This window comes from Desmodus rotundus, chromosome 4, assembly GCF_022682495.2.
Source record: "Desmodus rotundus isolate HL8 chromosome 4, HLdesRot8A.1, whole genome shotgun sequence".
NCBI classification, from domain to species: Eukaryota; Metazoa; Chordata; class Mammalia; order Chiroptera; family Phyllostomidae; genus Desmodus; species Desmodus rotundus.
The window spans coordinates 174168685-174195523 of NC_071390.1; the positions used below are offsets into that span (position 1 = coordinate 174168685).

A 26839-nucleotide genomic window follows, 5' to 3' on the forward strand; every position below is an offset into this window, starting at 1 on the left:
AGCAAGAACTTCCCTAAACCAACTTGGAATGGAGCTATTTGGCTTGCTTGCTCATGGCCTGACCAGACCAGGGCCTCTTGGTGTTGCTTTTTAAGAGTTTCTAAGAAGGCCCATCTATTTACTCTCTTCCCAGTGTTCCCTCCCTACTCCCCAGAACTAGTCCCAGCTGCTGAAGTAGAAGCACACTCTTTACTTGGTCACTGTCAAAATCAAATTACCGGGCAAGTAGGCGCTGACAAGGCCTGTCACTGTACCAGGTTAATTAAAACAAAACAAAACAAAATCAGTAAATGACCCAGTTTCTGCAGCGTGTATCCTGTGTATCACTTTGGGGCTCACCCCTCCCCCACACAGAGTGCATCAACGTCTCCCAGGGGGATGATGTCCGCTCCCTCTGCCAGCGACAAGGCGATGGGTTGGCAAGATCGGCTGTTCAGGGCCTGGGATCTGACTGCCATGTGGGCCTCCTGTTGGGGTCACTGTCGGGACCGTTAATCTTCAAATCACGGCTGTGCGCCTTCTTGGGGGCTGAGTTTTCTTGTCCTGTTTTGTTCAGCCTGGCTCTGAAGATTCCTTCACAGAAATCTGCACTGGGGAAGGACATGCTACGTGAATTATGTCCTCCTGAAGTCACCATCTGGCCAATATTCATCTTGCTTCCCAAAATGCCAGGGATATCCGTGGGCGCAGATGCTGGGCCAGATCATCGCCCACAAGTGACCGCAGTCATAAACCAAGTGTAATTAACGCACCTGGTGCCCACTTCACAGTCAGTCCCCACCCTGCACCGGCTCAGCGGCTGGCTTTGCTTTTCATAGTCAGGGTTTGGTTTTGTTTTCTTCCCTTTGTGGGGTGGGGAGAGAGATTAATTTGCAGCTTGAATCAGCCCCAGCAACTTGGGCAGTAATTAAGTCACCATCACGGGGCTAGTGAAAATGGGAGTGCTTGTGTGCGTTCAAGAGGCTGCATCACACGCAAACAATGTGGCACTGAGCAGCTTTCTGTGGCTTGAAGAGGCCATTGTCCTGGGCGTGGAATCCGCCCTATGGCTGGTGCTCGCTGGCTTTGGAAGGCCAGGCTCGGCCACTGGTCTGCTAGTGGTTGTGTGCCCCATGGAAGAAGCGAGGGATCCCAAGCTTAGAAAAATACAACATGAAATGTCAAGCAGCCTACCAGGGCTTCTCCAGGAGCAGAATTTCACAGCCTCTTTCCTCTGTTTTCATACTGGTCCTGCACAGTGGGTGTTAATGTGGGGATGGGGCAGGGAGGGAAGCGCTTGCCTCTGCGGGGTGGAAGCTCCTGGAAGCCATGAACACTTGAAGAGAGGACAGACTAGTGAGGGTTCACAGCTGGAACATTTCAGAAGGGCTAATGGTGGCGGTGACTGCCGGTCTCCATGGGGTGGGGACTTCACGGGGTGGGGTCTCCATGGGGTGGGGTCTCCACAGGCCCCTGCAGGCTCCTCCCATCCCAAGAGCCGTGTGGGGTGTTGAGGTGCAGGAGGCAGGGAGGGGTCTTGATGTGGGGCTTCAGGGACCCACGGGGGTAGTGACCTGGGCTCCTTTGCAGCGTTCCCACTCTGCACCTGCGGGAATCGTGCTCTCCCAGTGACCTTGCGGTGGGCAGAGCAGCCGGGAGCTCAGGGCAGCCGTGAGCTTATCCTCCTGTGTCATGTCCCTTCTACACGGAAATAGAAAAATTGCAGGCAGCAATTAAAGGTTTCAAAGGCCCTCGAGTGTCGTTAGGGGCTTGTCTCTGTCTTTCTCTGAGCTCCACGATGAATGGCTCCCAATTGTCTCCTATCAAATTAAAGCTCTTATCATAGGCTGGAGCACCCTCTGCTAATTGGCTCCTGCCTAACTAGCTCATCTTTTATTCTGAGACACCTTGTCCTACTGCGTGAGCACCGCCTCCGAAGCCTCCTAATAGCTAGCTCTCTTCAAATCGATTCCATCCGACACATGTGCATCGGATTTCTACTCCCGAGCCAGGCCCTGATTGACAGGGAGGTGGTTGGGAAAATGAACCTGATGTCCTAGACATCACAATATAGGGAGGATTTCATAGTGTCTGAGAGAGGAGAAAAGAGTATGAGTTTTGGTCCAGACTCAGGAGCTGAATCATCTTGGGCCAGTTACTTAAACTCTCCAAACCTCCATTCGGGAAGCTCAGGGGTAGTAAGGCAGAGGTGCTCTAAGAATGAAATGAGATTTTTGTCTATCTGCCTATTGATCTCTCCATATATATTACACACACATACACCCCCCTCAAGAACCATTGTTACTTTCACAGCAGTTCCGATGGGTCATCTATGCCTGGAGAAGTCTGAAAAGGCTTTGTAAGAGAAGAGAGACGTGAGCCGTGTTTTTCTTCTTGCAGCAGACATGAGAGCAAAGGGAAGCTCTGGTGTTGGACATCCATGTGCAAAATCAGGGAGGCAGGGAAGAGGCAGACTGGCTCCCAGAATGGCATGTGCACCTGGAGCCCTGGTTTCCAGGGGGCGGGGGGACAGATCGTGGAAGATGGCCCTAGACACAAAATTGGTGGCCAGGTCAACACCGGCCAAGGCCCAGCTCCCTCATTTGACAGGCTGCTCCCAGACTGTGCCTCCTCCACATGCTCTGTGTCATGTGATTTCTTCTCTCCTTCTCTGTGCAGCTCAGACTCACCTTTTCCATGCTGCCTCACCTGCTTCCACATTCAGTACAGCTCCAGCACCACTTGGGGCTGGTCAAATGCCATCTGTTACCTTGTCTGTCCCTGGCTTGTCAAATACTCTAGGATGGGAACCTCATAGAGGACTGACCTTGTGACCACATTTCAACTACCCTGGCATCTGGAGGCAGTTTCCTAAATGCTTCACCAGGAAGACTCTTACTCAGCAGATGGGGAGCAGGGCTGGGAGGCAGACTCAGTGACAGGAGAGCAGCACCCAGATAGGGATCTGACACCCTTTTTCCAATGACCTCACATGAGTCATCAGTTCTTTGATCCTATCTTTTGTATCATCAGTACAAGAGCCATCTGTTTCCAAGGAGGTTCCAAGAAGTAGGGAGGAGGCCCAGGGACTTTGGGAGAAGGGTGCAGCCTAAGGGGAACCTTTATTTCCCTAACTGAGGCTGGGAAAGAGCCTGTCGAGTTCCTATTGGCTTGTTTGCGCTGAGGGCCAGAGCCCTTGAAGCTGCATACCATTCCTCTCCTTCTCTAGCGAACAGAGCCCCAGATGGGCCTGCTTTCAGCCACTGGGGTAGGTTGATATCAGACCGTGGGCCCCTGTATCAGGAGGTGGTATGTGCGGTGGTGACTGTCACAGGACCTTCGGAGGATGGAGCCTGGGCTCAGAGGAATCGAAACCTGCCGTGTCTCATAAGTGACTGATCTCAGATTGAAATGGAAGATTTTCTGACGCCAAGCCCATGCATGCTCTTTCTACCGCCCCACTCAGTGAGATGTCCATTGTGTAAAAGCACATCGAATCAAGAGCCTTATGGGAACAAATCGTAAAGGCTGGATCGTGCAAGTTTCAAACTTAAAAACTGTGGGGAGGAGACCACAGAAAACAGGAAGAGGAGAGGTGGTCCCTTGGTGTGGGTGGGAGGGAAGACTTGGTGTAGATTTGGAGGTCTAGCATGAAAATCTAGACCACCAGAGAGAGGAAAGCGAGGGGCATTAGAGGAAGGGCATGAGCTGGGTTCAAGGTTATGAATCATCGCTCAGTAAACGCTTAGGGAGCAGCCGCTGAGTGCAGGTACAGGAGCTGTATGGAGCACCAACTGTGCACAAAGCAAAACTGGGCTCCCGACTTCAAGAAGAAGGAACCATGTCTTTCCATTGTTCTCACTGTGTCTGGAAGGGCACCGGGGCATCATCTATCTGATCCCAGGAAAAAATGTCCCTGCTGGTCATGCCCACATAAGGAGTCTAGCTGGGGTACAAAACATGCCCTCGCTTTCCCGTTTTACCTGTCCTTCTACGCAGAATCGACCTAGCAGGGCTGCTAGGTGTCTCACCCTCTCTTGGAAATCTCACTTGTTTCCTCCTCCACAGCTCCTTGTCTTTGCATCCCAAGGGGGCTGCCTCAGACTCTGAGGTTCCCTGACTGCTCTCTTTCTCCAGCCTGGAGCAGTGATTTTTGGATCCTTCAATCTTTAGATCCTTCAGATTCTTCACAGAGGAGCATCACTGTGCAAATAGATATCTGTCTTGTGAAGTTCCTCCCTCCTACTGTGTGACTCCGCCATGCTACTATGCCAACAGAATCCCATCCAATTACTTGGTTAGATTAAAGACCTCTGTTATGGGCTAAAACAATTCATCTATTGAAGCCTTAACCCCCAACGTGATGGTATTTGGAGATGGGGCCTTCCAGCAGTAATTAGTGTTAGAGGAAGTCATGGGGGTGGGGGGGTCCCATGATACACTTAGTGCCCTTCTAAGAAAAGTAAGAATTAGACCACACTTCCTCCCTCTGCCATGTGAGGACACAGAGAAAGCAGCTGTCTACAAGCCAGGAAGGGAGGTCTCACCAGGAAGTAAATCTGCTAACACCTTGACATCTTGGGCTTCCAGCCTCCAGAACTCTGAGAAATAAATGTTTGTAGTTTAAGCCACCAATCTGTGGAATTTTGTAATAGAAGACAAAGAACATAAGAGAGTCTTTTCCCCCAAAGGAAGACAAGAGAAAAGGAGTTAAAAGGTAAGAGACGATCGAAAAATGATAATTCTTGAGAGGGGCATTGGATAGGAAGACATGGGACCGCCCCTTCCATGAAGCCCTCCTTGACCTTTCCAGATTGAATTGACACTGACCACACCTGCCTGCAAGCTTGGCTGCCACCCTTGCAATTCTGAACGCATCGATCTGTGTGTCTACATCCCTCTCAATCAACTCTATGCTCCTGTGGCTGGACCTTGTGGTATTTGGGTTTGTTCTCAGCGCACATTGCGGGCACATAGTAGAGCCTCCATCAGGTGCCTGCTGAAGGGCACACATGGCGTGAGGCACTGTGGGATAAGTTCCACAGGAATGTCATTTTAGGACATGGACACCTGTTGTAGCACAGCAGAGCAGGTAAGAGTGTGGGCCCTGGATCAGAATGCCCAGGTCGGAACTCACCCTCTCCCACTTAGCTACCTAACCATGAGCAAGTTATTGGGTCTTGCTAAGTCTTAGTTTCTAAGACTATGAAATGTAGGTATTAAGCATCCTTACTTCATAAGGTTGTGGTGTGTATCAGCTGAATTTATCCATGTATATAGTACAAGGCCCATAGAATATGCTCAATAAATACCAGCTATTATTATTTTTCTAGAAGGCAGAGGGAAGGGAGAATGTTTTGTGTTCTGATCAGGGATTTGGAGGAGGACACTGGTCTCGAACTCGCCTTAGAGGATGGGGGTCCATAGTATTGAGTATGTGGTCTGTGCTGGCATCTGACATATGTTTGCTTATTTCATTCTTAGCACAAGTCTTCAGGGAAGGGGTTATTATCTCCTTGGTAAAGATGAGCACAATGAAGCTCAGGGAAATTGTGCAAACCTGCCCAAGGTCACATAGCTAATAAATCACAGAGTGTGGGCTTGAACTCAAGTTTATCCGACTTCAGAGTAAGGCAGGCATTATAGGCACAGACAAAGCCCAAGGTCATTCAGACTCTGGCTCCAAGAGAAGGCTCCTGTAAAGGCAGAAGGACAGATGAGGGAAAGAAAAGGCAGGCAGGGCTGGGGGTGGGGGACTTCTCCAATGTCAGGCCAAGGAACTTGGACTTGTTCCCATGAAAATGAGAATGCCATTCCAGCAGTGGGTACAGGGAAGAAAGCTAATGCAAGGTGTGGAAAGAGATCTAGATTGTATTCTAGCTCCTTGTCACTCATAGGTGAAGATCTTAGCAGTACCATATCCACAGGAGCAGGGGTGACAAAGAGAAGCTTGGTGCTGGCCACTCTTTCCCTGTGTGTTCCAGAAATGCCCATCTTTTGTCTTGTATCCGCTGCTACTGTTTGTCGGATTTCCAACTCAAATTTCAGCATCTGGAGGCCCTGCAAACAGCCGCCAGCACTGCTTGGGAGGGAAACGACACCCAGGAGAACCCCGTGAAAGAAGCTACTGATTCCCAAGAGCCCTCTTAGTGGCAGGATGCTGCTGGGCGAGGGGGCTCCAGTCCCAAGAGGCTGTGTCCTGGGACATGGAGTAGCTCTCCCAGTGTTGCAATTACTCAGCGATGCAACCTCGTCTCACCTCTCAGGATTTTAATTTTAGTCTGTAAAACTGGGAAAACAAAGTGTCATCTGCTCTCGCTGTTCTGATGTTACCAAGTGAGCAAACTGTGAAAAGACCGAAATCATCCTCCAAGCCCTGAATTTGCCCTCCTGATAACTCTCTTCCTCCTGCCCCCACGCCAGGGTACAATTAAGTTCAATTCCAGAAACATGAGTAAGGCACCATAGCAGGCCCCGGGCGTGTAGAAGTGAGTGAGAAAAGCCCATCCCTAAATATTTCCCTTGTTCACAGAGGAATCCCAGATGTGGGCCACCTGACAGCCTCTGAGATTCCTCCCAGCACTGGTGACGCCTCCATGTGCAAGGCACTGGCTCATTTCCTTACCTGTGTTATTTTACTGAATCTTTAAAAATCTTGTGTCAGAGATTTTCAAAGCCAAGCTCATCAAGAGAAATACGCCCGAGGTCACCCAGCTTGCTGAGTGGCACAGTCAGAATTCTAACCATGGCCCCAGCTTTCTTCTGCTAACTAGCCTTACAATGAGCAAATATCCTTCTCTCACACCTGCCTCCCACTCCCCATTCATGTGGCAGCTCTATTTCAGACCCCCACCATTTCTTCCAGAGATGAGTTAAATAACCATGGTCTCCCTCGCTACTTTCCACCCCATTTTTCCTATGGCCACCGGAGTAAATCTTCTTGAATACAAATAAAATTGTGTCACCTCTGCTTAAAACCCTAAATTGCTTCTTTTGTCCACAAGATAAGATCTAACGTCCTTGACGTGCCATGCGAAGCCCTTTCTGATCTCACCTTTGCAAACCCCTCTCAGTGGCCCCCTGGACACTCTAGCCAAGCAAACAGGACCACAGCTATGGCCCCACCCATCCTGCCTTCCTTGGGTTTCTCTGTTGGAATTCCACTCTTCTCTTCGTCTATCAAGGCAAACTAGATAGAGGGTTTCCTCTTACAGAAAGCCTCTCTGAGCCATCATATGCCCAGTTAACCCATCTACCCCTTGGACTGCCTACTGCACTTCTATTATGAGGAAATTAATCTGATGAGCAATGATGACCCTAAAACGAGGTGGGACAAGGAGACAAGCATTTACCTCTCTACACTTGGCTGTGTCCTAGAAGAGGTGGTATTCAAGCTGGATTCTGAAGAAAGAACTAGATGCATTTAGCTCCCTTTGCCCCAAATTCTCAGCTGTCACCAAGGAGAGTGTCAATATTGAAGCCTGTCAAGTAGGAAGAAGATGAAGTCCCTTAAATAAACCATGGATGGTGGTGTCTTTTGTTCTCCAGGTTGAGCTGCTGGCTGGTGGCTAGTCTGGAAATGAGCCAGGTGTCCCTCAGCACTTTGACATTTTAAGAGATCTAGTGCAAGTAGCAAGGCTGGGTGACTCTGATAGTTACTAAGACTCACTCCCTCCGGAAATATCAAGTTCCAGCCCTCATGGACGGGTCTGTGGACTGTGGATATTATCATTTTGCTGACTAGGGATGTCTTTTGTTGCCATTAGAAAACAAACACCAACCTTTGCCTTGAGTAGCCATGGGACTCATAAAACAATGTTATCTGGGGTACATTTGCTGGGCAACCAGAAGCATCTCCCTTGAGCCCTGACTTGGCCAGTCAGAGGAAAGGAAAAGAAAGAAGCAATCATTAACATTATCATCATCTTCTGCGTCTTCATCACCACATTCTGGATCTTCTCTAAACATGTTATTAAATTTACTGGGGTGACATTGGTTAATAAAATTGCACTGGTTTCAAGTGTACAATTCTATAGTACGTTATCTGTACACTATATTATCTGTATACAGTATACCGTGTGTTCGTCATCCAGAGTCAAGTCTTGTTTCCTTACCGTGTATCCCCCTTTACCCTTTTCTATCCGCTTCCCTCACCCCCTTTCCCTCTGGTAATCACCAACCGCCATACTGTTGTCTGTGTGTGAGTTTGAGGGGTTTTGGGGTTTTTTTTTGCTTAATCCCTTTACAATTTCCACCCAGCTCTCTAACCCTACCTCACTTCTGACAGCTGTCAGTCTTGTTTCTGTATCTTTGAGTCTGTTTCTATTTTGTTTGTTAGTTTATTGTGTTTACTAGATTCCACATATAAGTGAAGTCATGTTATTTGTCATCCTCTGACTGGCTTATGTCACTTAGCATAATACTCTCCAGGCTCATGCATGCTGTTACAAAAGGTAAGCTGTCCCTCTCTTTGACAGCATCCCATTGTGTAAATGCACCATAGTTGTTTTCATCCATGCCTCTACTGATGGGCACTTGAGCCATGTCCAAATCTTGGCTATTGTAAGTAATGCTGCAATGAACACAAGAATGCATATATTCTTTTGAATTGCGTTTCAGCTTTTTTTCAGATATATTCCCAGAAGTGGAATTGCTGTGTCACAGCAGTTCCATTTTTAATTTTTTGAGGTAACTGGACACTGCTCTCCACAGTGGCTGCACCAATCTGCATTCCCACCAACGGTGCACAAGTGTTCCCTTTCTCCACGTCCTCACCAACACCGTTTGTTGATTTATTGATAGCCCTTCTGACAGATGTGAGGTGTTATCTCACTGTGGTTTTAATTTGCATTTCTCTGATGCTAGTGTTGCTCAGTAGTTTTTCAAATGTCTGTTGGCCTTCTGCATGTCCTCTTTGGAGGAGAAGCATCTGTTCAGGTCTTATGCCCATTTTTTAATTAGACTTTTTTGGTGTTGAGTTGTAGAATTCTTTATAAATTTTGGATATTAACCTCTTATCAGATGTATCATTGGAGAATATGTTCTCCCATTCATATTATGGGTTGTCTTTTCATTTTGTTGAAGGTTTCCTTTGCTGTGCAGAATAATTTTAGTTTGATGTAGTCCCATATGTTTATTTTTCTTTTGTTTTCTTTTCCTGAGGAGATATATCAGACAAAATAGTGCTATGACACATGTCCAAGACTTTATGGCCTACATATTCTTCTAAGATTTTTATGGTTTTGTGTTTTACATTTAACTCTTTAATTCACTTTGAGTTTATTCTTTTGCATGGTGTAAGAAGGTGGTCTAGTTTCACTTTTTTGCATGTATTTGTCCAACTTTCCCAACACCATTTGTTGAAGAGACTATTTTTTACCCCATTGTATATTTTTGCCTCCTTTGTTGAATATTAATTGACCATAAAAGTGTGGGTTTATTTCTGGGCTCTCTCTTCTGTTCTATTGATCTATATGTCTGTTTTTATGCCAGTACCATACTATTTTGATGACTATGGCCTGGTAGTATAGTTTGATATCAGGTAGTGTGGTTCCTCCAGCTCTGTTCTTCTTTCTCACAACTACTATGGCTATTCAGGGTGTTTTATGCTTTCATATACATTTTTGGAATATTTGTTCTAGTTCTGTGAAATATGCCATTGGTATCTTGATAGGACTTGTGTTGAATCTATAGATTTATTTGGGTAGTATGGACATTTTAATGATGTTAATATTGCCTATCCATGAACATGTTATATGCTCCCACTTATTTGTGTCTTCTTCAATTTCTTTCTTCAATGTGTTATAATTTTATGAGTACAGGTCTTTACTAAGACCTATACCCTTGATTACATTTATTTCTAGGTATTTTATTTTTCTTGATGCAACTGTAAATGGGATTGTTTTCTTAGTTTCTCTTTCTGATAGTTCATTATTATTGATTTATAAAAATGCAACTGATATCTGTATATTTATTTTGTATCCTGCTATTTTACTGAATTCATTTATCAGTTTTAGCAATTGTTTGGTAGAATCTTTAGGGTTCTCTATATACAGTATCTCATCATCTGCAAATAGTGAGTTTTACTTCTTCCTTTCCAATTTGGATGTCTTGTACTTCTTTTCTGATTGCTGTGGCTAGGGCCTCCAGTACTATGCTGAATAAGAGTGGTGAAAGGGGACGGACATCCCTGTCTTGTTCCTGTTCTTAAGGAAAATGCTTTTAGTTCTTGCCCATTGAGTATGCTGTTGGCTATGTCTTTGTTATATATGACTTTTATTATGTTGAAGTATATTCTCTCTATTCCCACTTTGCTGAGAGTTTTTAAAAAATGATAAATGGCTCCTGAATTTTATCAAATGATTTTTCAGCATCTGCTGACATGATCATGTGATTTTTATCCTTCATTTTGTTTCTGTGGTGTATCACATGTATTGATTTGCAGATATTGTAGCAACCTTATAGCCCAAGAGTAAATCCCTCTTGATATTGGTGTATGATCTTTTTAATGTATTGCTAGATCAGTGTGTTAATATTTTGTTGAGGATTTTAGCATCTGTGTTCATCAGGGGTATTAGTCTTTAATTTTTTTTCTTTGTAGTATGTTTATCAGATATCTGAATTAGGATAATGCTGGCCTCATAGAATGACCTTGGAAGGCTTCCCTCCTCTTCCATTTTTGGAATAGTTTGAGAAGGAGAGGCATTAGTTCCTCCTTGAATGTTTGGTAAAATTCATCTGTGAAGCCATCCAGTCCTGAACTTTGGTTTGTTAGGAGTGTTTGAATACTGCTTCAATTTCATTTGTTGTAATTGATCTATTCAGATTTTTTTATTTTTCCTGATTCAGTTTTTGGAAGATTGTCTATTTCTAGGAGTTTACCCATTTTGTTCAGATTGTCCAATTTGTTGGCATATAGTTATTTATAATATTTTCTTATAATCCTTTGTATTTCTGTGGAGCCAGTTGTTACTTCTCCTGTTTCATTTCTAGTTTTTATATTTTCTGTGTCTTCTGAGAGCCTCTGTAAGATGACTGAGAACCCTCTCCAATCTAAGTGCCAGCATGCCGAGTGGGGACATCCTTATTCCCAGGAAGATAATTCTCTATTTCCACAGTTCATATTTTATTACTATTCAACCCATATTTTTTATTCCATTTTTTAAGTTTCCACCACATATCTCCGACTCCAACCCCTTAATCTTAGTCCAAATGAACTCTTATGTTGTTGTATTTTATGCGTTTTAAGCATGCATAGTCTATAATTGTATCTTTTGCCCCTAAACACATCTTATTTTAAGACTTACATTTTTAAGGTCAGCCATTCTATTCTCTCCTTTTATTTAAAGTGCTTCTGCTCCTATTAGAATGTGGGTCTTGCTGGAAGGGTTATTAATTCCCTGCTGCTGAGGGTGGATTAGGCCATCTGTCATGGATGCTCACCTGATAATGATAATGTTAACAACAACTACCGCTTATGATGGGCTTGGTGCTAGCTGAGCATTGGATAGTACTCCTGACCTGAATTCATTCATTGTTGCATTGACCTTGGTTTTACTCTTGTTCCCAACTTTCAGGTGTGGGTACGAGGCTCAGACATGTCACAGGTGCTCTGTGACATGTTGAAGGTCAGATAATGAGCGGCAGAAACTGCCTGCCTCCAAAGCCAAAGGTCAGTGTCCCACATGATGCTGTATCTTGAATTTTTGTTGATGTCTCTTATTTTCTCCTTCTTAAAAAAAATACAGCAGATACAAAGAGAAAATAAGATCTGAGAGACAAAAATATTAGACATCCTGAAATTGTCCTTACCCCTTCCTAGGGCCTCCCAGCAAGGGAGAAATTCAATTTTCTTAGTTAAATTCATATGAAATCATGTTCAGGAGTTACAATTTGACAAGCAGCTATAATCACACACACCAGTGACGTCCCAGCCGCCAGTTGCCTCGCATGCCTGCCTTGGTCTTATTTTGTTCCTCTCCTGTTTGCCTGGAGTGATTTGTCCTTTATAAACCAGCCTCATCTGGGAATAGTGTGCATTTGTTAATTACCTTTACAGAACCAGCAGATGGTGCAGAAAGCACTGTATTGTTTGTGGACCAAAGCCAAAAGAGAGACAGGGAGAGAGGGAGGCATCTGTTTGTTTGTTTAATTTCTTTGCAAGGAAATGGTGGGTATAAAAAATAAAACCAGTTGTCACTAGGCATTTCAAAATGAGGAATGCTTTTACTGTCATGTAACAATGGCTTAAAATAAAATTCTCTTTCAGTCCCCAAAGCCTTGGCCATTCAAAGAAGTAACTGAAACCAGGAGCTGGCCATGCTGGACTCAGTGAGGGGCCATTAGCCAATCTTGGGTGCTTGCCAAATTTACCTGTCAGAGGGACACAAAACTGACCCATCACTGTCCCAGTCCTATCCTAGGTATCAAAACCCACACAGCAAAGTGGATCCCACACAGAGACTCTCAGGATGTTCCCTGCCTCCTTCTTGTCCAACAGCCAAAGGCCAGGTGAGTTTCAAGTTAATGAAGGATAATGGCCTTTCTTCCTAAAAATGTGGAGGTAGGGCTCCAGAATGTAAGTCTATACCCATGTCCCCAGAAATGGAGACTATTCCAGGTGGAGAGACCCTTAAAAGCTCCTAGCTGAACCCCCTCATTTCAGAGAGTAGGACACTGGCACCCATAGCAGGAAAGCACTTTATTATTCTAAGTCACCAAGCTTATTAGTGACAGACAGAACCAGAAGTGGGGTGCCCACGTCTCTCACTGTGCTTCCCACCCCCCTTCCCCAGTTCTGCCAGGTGAGCAGAAGGTGGTGAGGGCTGGGGACAGTCAGAGAAGATTCGAAGACTCCGTGTGGGTCACAGGAGTCTTAGAAACAGCCTGCTGTGGAGGGACCGACATGATTATGGGCACGAGAAATGAGGAATCACCCAGAGCAGAGATTTTCAACCTTTTTTTAAATCTCATGGCACACATAAACTAATTACTAAAATCCTGCAGCACACCAAAATGTTTAGCTTTTGCCAACCCGACAAACAGGATAGGTACAATTTTGATTGATTTACCCCCTCCCCCCCAAAAGTAGTTACCTACCCTTTTTGCCCCAAAGTGCCTTTTTAGAAAACCAGATACCAGTATTTGTGTATGAGGATTTCTGGTACAAGAATTAACTAATCAGACCCAACCTTATTATGACATGTGACCGATGAAAAGCAACTCTATTACATGACCTATATATTTATGGTTTAAGACAGCACATTCACACTGGATGGCTATTGTTGTGTTGGCTGTTGTCATTTTTTAATTTGGCAATCAAAGGGAAATGAGGTCAGGCCTGGGAATCGAACCAGCGACATTTCAGTTTGCAGGCCAGTACTCAACCCACTGAGCTACACCAGCCAGGGCTGGTTTTCCTACTTCTTCAGGAGCCAGTCCTTCTTCCTTGGCTGTGCTTGTAAACAGTGGTGACCACAGGCCCTCTCCTTGGCCTGCTCCTCTTCATCTCGACTCTTCCCAGGGCTTTGAATATCATCTATGTACCTATAACTTCAAATTTTCTCTCTCCTGTACTCATCTTTGCCTTCAAATTAATATACACATGACCAAACAGCTTACCATTCAAAAGCCGGATGGATCTCTGGAGCACAGAGTCCATCCATATAATGAACACCCATGAGCCCACAGGGCAGCTCCAGAGCTCGGGCTTTGACAGAGCTCGAACTTTTCACACCTGTTTATAAGCTTTTCACCTGCTCACACCCCTGTCCTTTTCCACCTGAGTTAATCAATCACTGCTCTAAATTTTGCATTTGTCATTTCCTTGGTTTTCTTTTGAACACAGTTTCATCATATATATTTATGCCTAAAAGAGATATATTTTTGGTTTCTGTTGTTACTGAATTGTACCAAAAGATATCATGCTATATGCCGTCTTCACTGAGGCTTATGTTACTAAGATCCTTGTTCTATGGAATCTTACTCAACCACTCCCACTGCTGCACTATTTTATTGTCTAAATACACCACCAATTATTTACCCATTTTCCCTTGAATAGCCATTTGAGTTGTTTCTATATTGCTATTAAAATCAGCACTGATTTCACTCTCCCTTCACTCCCCCAAATTTATGACCCTCTCTCCTCATTCCCCCATGGCCTCCGCATGTTAATAGTCTCCTAGGAGGAGGGTGCTAATCGGCTTGCCTCTGCAGTTTTGTTTGAAGTTACATTTCCAAAGGGTAACCCACTTTCACCTGGGATCTCTCTGCCCTTTGAAATCTTGGAAACTTGATTCAATTTCCATAATTCCATGGCCAGTGGGATTCCAAAGTCTCTCCCCACATTTATTTATTTCGGGAGTGCTTAAAACATGCCAGGTTCCTTGTTCTGTCATGGGAAAAGGTACGGAAGGCTTGTGGGGAAATATGAAGGGGAAACAAATCTGGGAGGCAGAGTAATAAGGTAAGTGATGGAATCAAAATTCAAACTGGACTTCAGAGACAAAAGCCAAGGTGGGCTTGAACAGGGATGATTGCAAGGCCCTCCATTTCAAGATCTTTTTTTTTTTTTTAAGCAAAGGATAACATGAATGAATGAGTGTATATATAGCTATACTTAAAAATAAGAAGTGGGAATCTGCTAGGATGGAGGAAAATGCCATGTGACAATCCAGCCTCTCTCCCTAGCAGGGAGCGTCCGTGGGGCCAAACCAGGGACATGTCAATTCAGAACACAGGCAGGGCACAAGCAAAGTTCTATGTTTTGGTTTAAAATTCAATTGGAAATAAAGCACTTAGGAGACACAAGTCCATGCCTAGGAACAGATCCTGCTTCCCATCTTCTGTAGGTAAAACACCCCAGCACAGCATGTGAACCTGTACGACTTCTATCTCCTTTTCATTCTTAACTTTCTAATTGCCCTTCCTGTGAATGAGCCAAGCTTGCAACAAAACAGCTTAGAAAGTTCACAAAATAGGCAATATCACCAAGAGTTTAAGTTCTAGATCGAAGGAAGCAATAAGTCTGCTTTCTTCTGCATTGATTAAACATTATCTGGAATTTATTCTGTGTCAACTTCTAGGCCTTTCGTTTTCAAAAAGACAGTGACAAGGTGGGATGACTTCTCAGTCATCCAGCGGTGGGAGCTCGCCAACCCATGAAGAAGTGCACCTTGCAAGACCAGGATACATTTTGCTCAGCGAGATCTCCAAGATCCCTTGATTTCTATTTTCAAACAAAGGTTTGAAAGGCTAAATGTGGATGATAGACCAGGCCTGATTCAGAAGAAAAACTCAGGCCAATGGGCGAACCAGGCAGGAAGTCGGCTTTAGCTCTGTGTAAGCATAACTCACACAGGAATTGACTCCTGGGAGGGCCGGCTGGTTTCCTGGGCCTGTGAGACATACAGGGTGTGAGAGCCGTGACCCTGTGCATGGGAGGATCTGAGGTATTTGATTTGCAGCCTTCCCTGACTGACCATCAGCAAGCTCTACAATTTCGTTGATATGTCCAGAAGTGCTGAAAATAATTAGTCAGGAAAAAGAATATAAAGATATCTTCTTTAGCAATTTTTGCCAAAACAAATGGTACGAGGAATACTGTGTAAGAGGATTATGCGAGAGAGGGGCCTGCCATAGAAGTCTCTTACCTTCAATGTAATTCTTCCTCTTTTCATAGCGAACCGCTCTTCCAGGTGGGTCGTCTTCCCATCATTTCACAGAAAAGATCTATGTAGAGAGAAGATCAAAGTCACTGACTCTAGCGTGTGCCGGCATCTCGTTTCATCCTCACAAAAACTCAAAAAGGGTGTCCTAGTGTCCTGTGGCTGCCCTAGCAAATTGCTACAAACTTCCTGGCTTAAAGCAACAGGAATTCTCTCACAGTTCCAGTGGCCAGAAATCTGAAATCAAGGTGCTGGTGGGGAAATGCTTCTCAGCACAGGTCCTAGGCGGGGAATCCCTTCCATGACTTTTCCAGCTGCTAGAGGCTGCCAGCGTCCTGGGACTTGCAGACGCATCCTCTCTATCTTTGCCTCTATCTCCACATCTGCCTTCTTCTCTGTGAGTCTCTTATAAGGACACTTGTTACTGCATTTAGGGCCACGTGGATGATCCCAGATGAACTCATCTCAAGGTCCTTCATTTAGTTACACTTAGGAAGACCCTTTTTCTAAATAGATCACATGCACAGGTTCCAACATGGTGTATTGTTTGGAGGGCCACATTCAGTTTGCTATAGAGACAATTTTGTTACCTTCATTTTGCTAACTTTCCTAGAAGAGCATTTCCCGGCTTCCGGCCAAGATGGCGTAGGTAGATACACTGTGCCTCCTCACACAACCGAAAGAAGGACAACAATAATTTAAAAATAAAAAACAACCAGAACTGACAGAAAAATCGAACCACACGGAAGTCCGACAACCAAGGAGATAAAGAAGAAACATTTATCCAGACCAGTAGGAGCGGCGGAGATGGGCAGCTGGGGTGGAGAGAACTCGTGACAACCTGGCTATGGGAACCAGAGATGTGGCAGATTGTGGAATGAACGGGGCAGGCAATGCGACAGCTAGCAGACCCGGCGGCCCCACATTCACACATAGATAAACCGGGAGGAATGGCGGGCGAGTGAAGCAGACCACGTAACCCAGGGCTCCAGCGCAGGGAAATAAAGCCTCAAACCTCTGAGTGAAAACACCTGTGGGGGTTGAGGTGGCAGCAGGAGAAACTCCCAGCCTCACAGGAGAGTTCATTAGAGAGACCCACAGGGGTCTAGAGCGTGCACAAGCCTATGTACTCAGGAATCAGCACCAGAGGGTCCCAATTTGATTGTGGGTAGCAGAGGGAGTGATTGAAATCCAGCAGAGAGTGGAGCAGGCGCCATTGCTCCCTCTCGGACCCTCCCCCACGTACAGCATCACAGCGCAGAGACCAGCATTACCCACCCCCCACCCCCTGAACACCTAAGGCTCCTCCCCTTTATGTAACAGGTGCACCAAGACAAAAAAAATGGCCCAAATGAAAGAACAGATCAAAGCTCCAGAAATAATACAACTAAGCAGCGAACAGATAGCCAACCTATCAGCTGCACAGTTCAAAACATTGGTAATTAGGATGCTCACAGAATTGGTTGAATTTAATCGCAAATTAGATGAAAAAATGAAGGCTATGCTAAGAAAAACAAAGGAAAATGAACAGGGAACCAATAGTGATGTGAAGGGAACTGGGACTCAAATCAACGGTGTGGACCAGAAGGAAGAAAGAAACATCCAACCAGAAAAGAATGAAGAAACAAGAATTCAGAAAAATGAGGAGAGGCTTAGGAACCTCCAGGACATCTTGAAACGTTCCAACAGCCGAATTATAGGGGTACCAGAAGGAGAAGAGGAAGAACACAAAAAATCGAAAACTTATTTGAACAAATAATGAAGGAGAACTTCCCTAATCTGGCAAAGGAAATAGACTTCCAGGAAGTCCAGGAAGCTCAGAGAGTCCCAAAGAAGCTGGACCCAAGGAGGAACACACCAAGGCACATCATCATTACATTACTGAAGATTACACAGAAGGAGAGTATCTTAGAAGCAGCAAGAGAAAAGGACACAATCACCTACAAAGGAGTTCCCAAAAGACTCTGTCAGCTGATTTCTCAAAAGAGACCTTACAGGCAAGAAGGGGCTGGCAAGAAGTATTCCAAGTCATGCAAGGCAAGGACCTACATCCAAGATTACTGTATCCAGCAAAGCTATCATTTAGAATTAACAACCACACCTAAAACAAAAACAAAAGCAAACTAAGCAAACAACTAGAAAAGGAACAGAATCACAGAAATGGAGATCACATGGAGGGTATCAACAGGGGAGTGGGAGAGGGAGTGGGGGAAGGTACAGAGAATAAGTAGCATAAATGGTAGGTAGAAAATAGACAGGGGGAGGGTAAGAATTGTATAGGAAATGCAGAAGCCAATGAACTTATAAGTATGACCCATGGACATGAACTATAGGGGGGGAATGTGGGAGGGAGGGGGAGGGCAGGATGGAGTGGAGTGAGGGGGGCGGGAAATGGGACAACGGTAATAGCATAATCAACAAATATATTAAAGAAAAAAAAAGAGCATTTCCCAAGATCACACAGCCTGTTAAGTGAAACAGCCAGAAGTACAACTTTTTTGGAATGTAGCACTTTTTTTTAAGAACATTTTTGGAATGTAGTATTAATTTGGAGAGTCTTTTTTGTTTGTTTGTTTGCTTGCTTTTTTTTTTTTAAATTCGGGTTCACCTGGGTGTCCTCGTGTAGAGTTGCACACACAGGAACTCTTCAACAGACCAGCACGGCATGCCTCCGGCAAGGCCAGTTGGAATGTTAGACATGCTGCCATGGCTACAGCATCAACATGGGCAATTCCTTGCATGACTGTAGGTTTGAAGAACTACTGATCTGACTTGGACATTTAAGTTTATGATAAATAACGTGGAGTTATAGTTAAATATTAATAGCAATTCAGCTTTGTAGTATTTGGACTCGTGTTACTGAAGAAGGGCTATGCTGAGATTTCAAGAGGAGTGATTTAGGGACATCAATCCTTTCCAACCATGTATCTGGTAGGAAAGAAGTTTATTCAATTCTGTGATAAAAACAAAATTAAAAACTAAATTAAATTTGGAAGCTTACAGAAAAGCTGTAGCTTTAATATTTGTGTTAATTAGAAATGACTCATAGGTTTCATTGCCTTTAAATATATGCAATGAGTTTTAAACAAATAGATAGTGTTTATGCTAGCATACCATTTATGGTTTTAGATACAGTTGCATATTTGTGTTCCATGTAAGATTTCATCTGAGATCCAGATTTCACTGATAAACAATCAAAAAACCCCCAAAACAAAAACCACCTGGTTGGCAAAGAGAACGTGAAGGTTAGAGGTAGAGGGTCTGGGGTTCAGCTCAGCCTCTGCCCAGTATGGGGTACATTGCATAGGAGGTACTCCATAAATGCTCCCCAGCTAATGGTGGCATTTCCACATTCCTATCTCTACAGACCAGCTGCCTACACATCTAACTTTTCATTCTCAAGTTTCTGCTTTACCTTTTGTCCCACGAAACATCTCGTTTGAAGAAGATGCCACCCTGCGTGTCAACATGTTCAAAGCCCAAGAAGACCCTAGAAGATGAAGGCCATTGATGAGAAAGGGCTGGGTAACCAGGCCCGTCAGCTCTGAGCCGATGCGGGCAGCTCAGCTCCTTACAGAGTTTTGTTTCCCCAAGAGGCAGCCGGGACAATACAGGCCTTATGCTAAGTCAACTGACCAGACCTTACCTCCTGCCACCACCCCCGCCTCCAGCTTTGGGGACCGCTGGTAATCTTCTACCATGGACAAAGTAACAAAGGCCAGTCTATTTCCCTCCACACTGGAGATGCCATCAGGGGAAACAGAGCATGTTTTCTTTATAGTCCAAAATATTCAGTTTTCGGCCAGAAGGCCAAACTCGTTGAACTGGGAGGGAATGGGATCAGAGGGGAGGCACGGAGGCGTTGGCAGTTTTTCTAACTTTGGAAGGAGCTTGGACTCCGGTGAGAGTCGTGGTGGGGGTGGGGCTCCAGGAGGACGGAGGGAAGCTTGCCAGGACTGGCTGGCTCCAGTTATGCACATTCTTGGCAGGAAGAGAGAGTCTTTGGATGAGGAAATCTCAAGAAACTGCAGGGAGGGCAGACTTTTCTCTGCCTATGTATTTGCAAAGGCTTAAAGGCAAGCACATGCTTTATTGAACTTTAAACCAGACTTCTGCAAAAACAAAGCCAACAAACAAAACCAAAATGTCTTGGATAGTTCATCAGAGAAAATGTCCTTGGCTTTGGCGATCAAGTTTCTTCCTCGCGTTTCCCGGGCAGACCTGAAGTCTGTCCTGTGGCAGTGCTGAGGTGGTCTCCCACTCCGCCTCTCTGGCCGCAGGATCATTTTCTTCTGTCTGCTCTGCACAGGGCAGGCAGAGGGGCCACTTTAGGTGGCATTTTGATGATGTCCTTTCATGGCTTTAGCTTTCTGTTTCTCTCCATTGCCAATAAAATAAGCTTAGACTCTTGACCCTGCCACTCAAAGCAACACAATCTGCCCATAACTATTTTTTTAAACAACTTATTTCTTGATCAGTGTTGCTTTCTGTTTCCATTCATGCATCCTACTCTTCAATTCCATCTTTCTTCCTGCCTTCCATGTGGGTCCCAGGGCCTCCTCCCCTCCCCCACCTTCCCGTGTCTAAGTTCCACCTACTCTAAGATGTACCTTCTACAAAGGCTTCCCAACAAATATTTATTGAGAAAACCGTTTTTACAGTAGACTTGCCCTTTCATCAACAAGCGCTATGTTTGGGGCTAGACATGTAACTTCTCCGAGCCTCAGTTTTCTCAGTCACAAAATGGAGAAAATCTACAGGATGGCGTGAAATTTAACTGAGAAAAGAGTATAGAGTTCTTAGCATAATGCATAGCACATAGAGGATGCTTTAACAGTCTACTTTTAAATTTATTTTATGCTTATCACATTCTCGATTATTTTACACTTTTAAGAAATATATTCCTATTGTTTTATACTGCCTTTGAAAGAATTCCTACAAGATGCAAGAAAGCCTATGAAAAAATCCATGTAATCAATAGACAACTTCAGACTTGCATGTTTATCACCACATGCCTCTCTGTGCTAATTCACGCGTGGAACCCTTGTGGTAAGTCTAATTTGCCACAGACATTTTAACTAACCGTTATATTCTACCTGCTTCCCAAAGGAGCTGTAAAACCAGCATTTATGGTACTGTAGAAGTCTTGTTCCCTGCTCAGATTTCCAGAACATAAAGCTACCATCATCCCATATTTATATAGCATGTCAGAGTTTTCAAACTGTAAGTCTTTTTGGTCACCATGGCAATCCTGGAAGTTAGGGATGATTAGCACCGATTTACAAAGGATAAGAGAAGGCTTCACAGTGACGGAGTGACACCACCAGGCTAATGTCATGGCCAGTGCAGAGACACTAAAGTCCTGTGCACACAGGGTGGGTGCTCCATGAGAGTTTACAAACTAGAAGAACGAATGAGGGCAGCAAACTGCCTTCCGCTCTGCCTGAGAAATACAATTCATTAGGGGTTAGGAGAGGGTGATGTTCCTCACAGAGTCCTTTAAACATCTGGGGTCTGTGTCTGTTGGACCATCTCAGTTTTGACAACGATTCTACCTCTATTTGCTTAAGGAAAAGTGGGATTTATTGGCTCCTATAAATGAGAAACACAGGGAGCCGGCTGTCTTCTCAGAGTTGATTCAGGGCTCAAGTAATGGTATCGGTCTCCCCTCTCTCTCTCTCTCTCTCTCTCTCTCTCACACACACACACACACACACTTCCCCCACTCATAGCAGAAGATAGCATCAGTACCCTAAGCTTCACATCCTGTTCCGAGGTCAGGATGATAGGAAGGGGTGGGATGTGCTGGGCATCAACACCTAAAACATGGCCCTGGCAACGCTAAACTGAAGAGATTTTAGGGTTATTTATGGGCTATCCAAGGGACAGTGTGCATTTCCTAGAAATGTGAGCTTCTGATGGCCCAGTCCAGCTCTGCCTACACCAGGACACTATAATAGTTAATTCCTACTGAGCACTTACTAACTGGCAGCTGCTGTTCTTTGTATCTATTTTTGTAATACAATGGTTTGTATTATCTTATGGAGTCCTTTGATCAACTCTGCAATATAGTTCCACTATTTTCCTCATGTATCCATGAGGAAAATGAGGCACAGCTAATGGAAGTAACTTCTCCAAAGTTTTGCAGCTATTATGTGGTTGAACTGAATACCCAGGTCTCAATGGTCTAGCTCCAGAGACACACTCATAAACATACCTCCTAGCTACCACCTGCGTGACTCCTCCATTGCACGTGGTTTAGTAAAACCTCAGCTCCTCGTGAGTAACCTTGCATAATGGGTAGGAGAAATAGAGATTAGAAATGTATTTACGATTCATGATGCCTAGTAGGGGCTCACTTAATCTTAGCTAACACTCTAGTCCAAGCAAATGTTTCTTCATAAATCCTTGTGTACCGCAGGAAGTCACAGGGATAGACTGGGGCAACAGCGACCAGAAGAGCCCCTGACTTTGAGGGCTTTACGTTGATGAGCATATGTCTTTGATAATGGGGTTATAATATACTAGTCTGTCAAAGTCGAGAGGGTGAACACTATTTGGTGGTGCAAGGGAGAGCAACCTAAGTCAAATTGGCTTAAGTCTCAAAGAAGAATTTGTTTGTTCTCATAAATAAACTTGTTCTCATTATAATCCTTTCAGAAATCTGTCTTTACCTCCCAGTTCCACTTTCCTCTATGTTGGCTTATTTCTCCAGGTTGCCAAAGATGGCCAGTGTAGACTGTCTCTCCACACTGATATTAGTTGAGCACATTGACCTCTACCTCCTTGCAAAGAGGGCCTCTCTTTCCTGAAACTTCCACCAGAAATCCTGGGGAACTTCTTATTGGTCTGGTGTGTCACATGCCCATTCCTGAAACAATGTGGCCACAGGCATTCAGTGCTCTGACAGCCCGAAGTGGCTCACCCGGCTCACCCTCAGTTCCACAAAGAGAAATTAGGGTGCAGTTACCAAAAGGAGGGAAAGAGAACCAGGGCGGACTAAAACAAATCTTCCCCTATGGAGCACCATAAACAAAGGTGGAACATTCCCATCGGTTCAGTGGAGAAAGAGTTCTTATTTCATTTGGAGAAGGCAAGCCACATTTTAACTGAGGAAAGTCAAAATTTGGTCTCAATAACTTTTCACTGCATGTTCTCCATTCATTCCATATTTATTTATTAAGCACCTACTATGCATCTACTGTGAAAGGAACTAAGGGTACAAAGGGAGACAAGTACACCTGATGCCTCCTATAGTTCGCAGTCTAGTGACGATTGTTGGGGTGGGAAAGAAAAGAATTTCAATAGCTATCTTGCAGGTCTGTGCTCCAGAACAAAAACAATTTCTGAGTAGCATATACATTCAAATGTTAAGTAAAAACTACCCACTCAAAGAAAATATAGCAATGTATTCATATAGTGAGGTGGAGTAAATTGTACTCACCAAAGTCTTTTGGAAGACAGTAGTCTGTTTGGAAGCGATGCTTGATAACCTGCTTGGGTTGCAGGTGAAGACCTTTAAGAAATGCTTACATATCAAAAGACGGTTCATTAATTGCTCTGCAAAATTGATGACCTTTTGGCGCTCAGTAGAGGGAGAAATGGAGAGGAGGTTTGGTAAGAAGAGAAAAGAGAGCAGGCTGGCTGTACTTCATGGTGATGGGTCCTTCATCATGAGCCCCTCCCCCTATGCCTCCCCTCTCCCAGTCTCCCAGAACAATTGCTGTGAGCAGCTTTCTTGTGGAAACTGGTGAATGGGCTGAGCTTTCTGCACACAAAGCCTGCGACTGCTGGTGCCACAGCTGGAGTGACTGAGTTGACATCTGGTTTACATTCACCTAATCACAGGGTGGGGACGGACTCTCAAAGCCTGACCCCAGAGACGGAACCATAAAGGGAACTGCAGCTAAATATGGCCGCATCACACGAACCATATTCCGAATGGTTAAAACACCATAAACAAAGTTACATTGCCTAAGGCAAACTGAAATGAATATTTTTGCACTATAAATGACAAAAGCTTATCTTTATAAGAATATTTTATAGCATTTAAAAACAAAGGCAAATACCATGATAGAAAGAGAGAGACTATAAACATGTAATTTTCAAAAGGAAAAGAAATACAAATGATCAATAAACATCAAAATTAATCTCATCAAAAAAGAAAGGAAAGGGTCATAAATGAACATGTATAAAGGACCCATGGACAAAGCCAAAGCAGGGTAGGATTGAGGGAGGGAGGCGGGGATGAGTAGCGTGGGAAAATGTGGTGGTAGGAAAATGGAGATAACTGTATTTGAACATCAATAAATTTAAAAAAAAAAATGAAGTAAACACAATCTACACTAAAATAATAACAAAATACCGTTATGTGCCTATTAGACTGAGATACAAAGAAAAAATGATAACTCGTGGTGTTTGAGATGTTGTGGAGAAATGGGCATCTTAAGATACAGCTCAACAGAGTTAAACTTTCGAAAGAAGAGTCTGGCAGTACATTCCAAATGCTTAAAAGCTAACAACCATGTGATTTCACTCATATGTGGGCTGTAAAACTGAACTCAGTTACAGACACAGACAGACAACACCATGGTGGTTACCAGAGGGAAGGGGGTGAAAGGGCAGTAAAGGGTAAAGATGGTCAAATATGTGGTGATGGAAGATGATTTGACTTTGGGTGGTGGGCACACAGTGCAATACACAGATCAGGTATCATAGAAATGTACCCTTGAAACCCATATGATCTCATTAGCCAAGGTCACCCCAATAAATTTAATAAAATTAAAAAATACAAAAAAATTATATTATGTGAATTTCACTTCAATAAACCTGGTATTACTGGAAAAAAGTATGCATATCTTTAATGAAAAAATTTATTTCTGGGTATTTATCCTAAAATATATTTATACAAATGTGAAAAGATATGATGACAGAGAAACTCACTGTAACTTATTTATAAAAGTGAAAAATTAGAAACAACCTAATATTCAAAAGCCACAGATTGGTTATCAAAAGTACACTGTGAATTGCCGGTCAGCTACTAAATCTTATGATACAGATGGATATGAATAGACATTGGAATATAGTCCCACTATAAATATTAGGAAGTCAAAAAAGCAAACAAGAAAAGGATATGTACATTGTGAACCTAATTTTGGTTGTGCACACACACACACACATAAACACATAAGAAAAAATACCCAAAGGACACCCACCAAATGGTTTACAGAGGTTATTTTGAGGTAATTGGTTCAAATGTGATTTTCAGTTTTTTTAAGTTATTTAATTGATCTCTATGTTCTGAGTACCCTAAAAATAAAATTGGCTTCTGCATTCATGAAACAATAAATACAGAGTGATGGCAGCTGGTTGTGCCCTGAGGGAGGGAAGCACTCAAAAGAAGTTTGGTGACTTGTCCAAGGCCACCTGTCACGGTTGCAGAGCTGGGATTGGAGCACAGGCGTATGTGACTCCATGGAACAAGATTCCAAGGAGGTGTCTTAGTCAGCTCTGGCCGCTATAACAAAATACCATAGACTATGTGGCTTAAACAACAGATGTGTACTGTCTCGAACTTCTAGAGGTTAGGAAGTCCAAGACCAAGGTGGTCACCTGGTAGGTTCTTAGTGAGAGCTCTCCTGCAGAAGGCTGCCTTCTTGCTTTATTCTCACACGGGTAAAAGAGGGTGAGCAAGCTCTGTGGTCTCTTCTTATAAAGCCACCAATCCCATCACGACCTTATCCTCACAACCTCACCTAAACCTAACTTTCAAAGACCTCATCTCCCAACACCACCACACTGGGGGTTAGGGCTTAAACACAGGCATTTTTGGGAAGACACAAATATTGACTCCATAACAGGAGGATCTTCCAGGGTCAGAAACATGCCACCAAACACCATGATCAAAAGCCCTGTGACCCCTGCCTGCTCTGGGTGCCTTGGGTCTGGAAATAAACTGAAATCCTGAACGAGGGGAAGGAGTGAGCAAGCCTCCGTGGGGCTGCCAGTTTTCGGGGCGTCTTAGCACTGGAGTTGCCCTTGCACATCGTGAGCCCCTGCTCACTAAGCCCTGACCAACCGTTCACGCCCCTATCAGCACACTCTGAGCCAAGGACACCTTCATCACCCTGGTAACGACTCAGGCACCACTGTGGGGGCCGCATTCCAGAGGCCAGGGAACAGGCGGAGGAGGAGAGATGACACACAAAGTGACACTTCTCGGAGAGAAGCCCAGGAGAAACTCACAAAAGCCACGCTCGCCTGGGTCTAATATTTGCTGTTCCAGAACAGCCCATCGGCAAACAGCAGGGTGGAGCCCGTGGTCATGGACACAGCCTGGGTTGAGTGCGGCTTCTTGCTCTTAATGGCTTTTGCAGGAAACCTGCTGTGTTTTGCAGACATCACATGATTTCTCTGTCCAGCCTCTCCCTTCTCCCTTCCATCTTCTCCCACTCTCTTCACACACAACACGAAAAGGCTTGAAAGGAGGCATTAGCAAATTGATACTTATGAGCCCTGACCTGTTCCGGTAATCGCGCTGGGCACACAGTGCTCTGCTATTGGATTCTCACGATAATCTCATGAAAGGGGGTATATTTCTCCCATTGACGGCAAGAATGGTTATGTTCAGAGATCTTGAGTAAAATGCCCAAAGTCACCTAGCCCATAAGAAGAGGCGGTGGGATTTGAACTACTGTCCAGCTGCGCTCAGACCCCTGCTCTGTCCACCTTGCTGTCCCTTCCCAGAAGAAAGCTGAAGAAAGGCAAGAGCAGACACTGTGGGCCTAGGTGGTGGTCCATTTTGTATGCCAGAACTTGACAAGAAAATCCTGCCCAGGAGCCAGCACCAGGAGCACAGTGCCTGTCTGCAGGAAAACGTGGGGAAGGTTGGCTGGTGGCAATGTCTCACCCTTCGTCGTGCCTTCAGACAACATTGTCTGTGGTCCTCAGGGCCATCTGTGTAATAAGTGAGGCTTAAAGATGAACCATTCAACTCGATCACCTTTTACAAATGTCATCGCTGCTCCTGCCGTTGTTTTATTGCTGGAAAAAAAAAAAAGACAAACAAGACCATCTGTACCCTTAAGCTAATGATGGTATTTGCTGTTACCAAGCATGTAAAATATATCCTACTCCCTTCAGATATAAATCTCACAAGAATTCTATGAGGAAGCCATTAGTATACCCGTTTTATA

General features: G+C 44.3%; 1 protein-coding gene across 1 annotated transcript in view; it reads right to left on the reverse strand.

The window, feature by feature from the left end:
• Positions 1 to 19508, reverse strand: part of C1QTNF7 (C1q and TNF related 7) — a 232775-nt gene extending 213267 nt beyond the window's left edge. The window contains exons 1-3 of the mRNA XM_045182986.2: positions 19291 to 19508; positions 19060 to 19134; positions 15630 to 15708 (exon numbers count right to left, since the gene is read on the reverse strand). The gene's annotated coding sequence lies outside the window, so the exon portion shown is untranslated. The remainder of the gene's footprint in view (positions 1 to 15629; positions 15709 to 19059; positions 19135 to 19290) is intronic.
• Positions 19509 to 26839: the final 7331 nt, after the last annotated feature.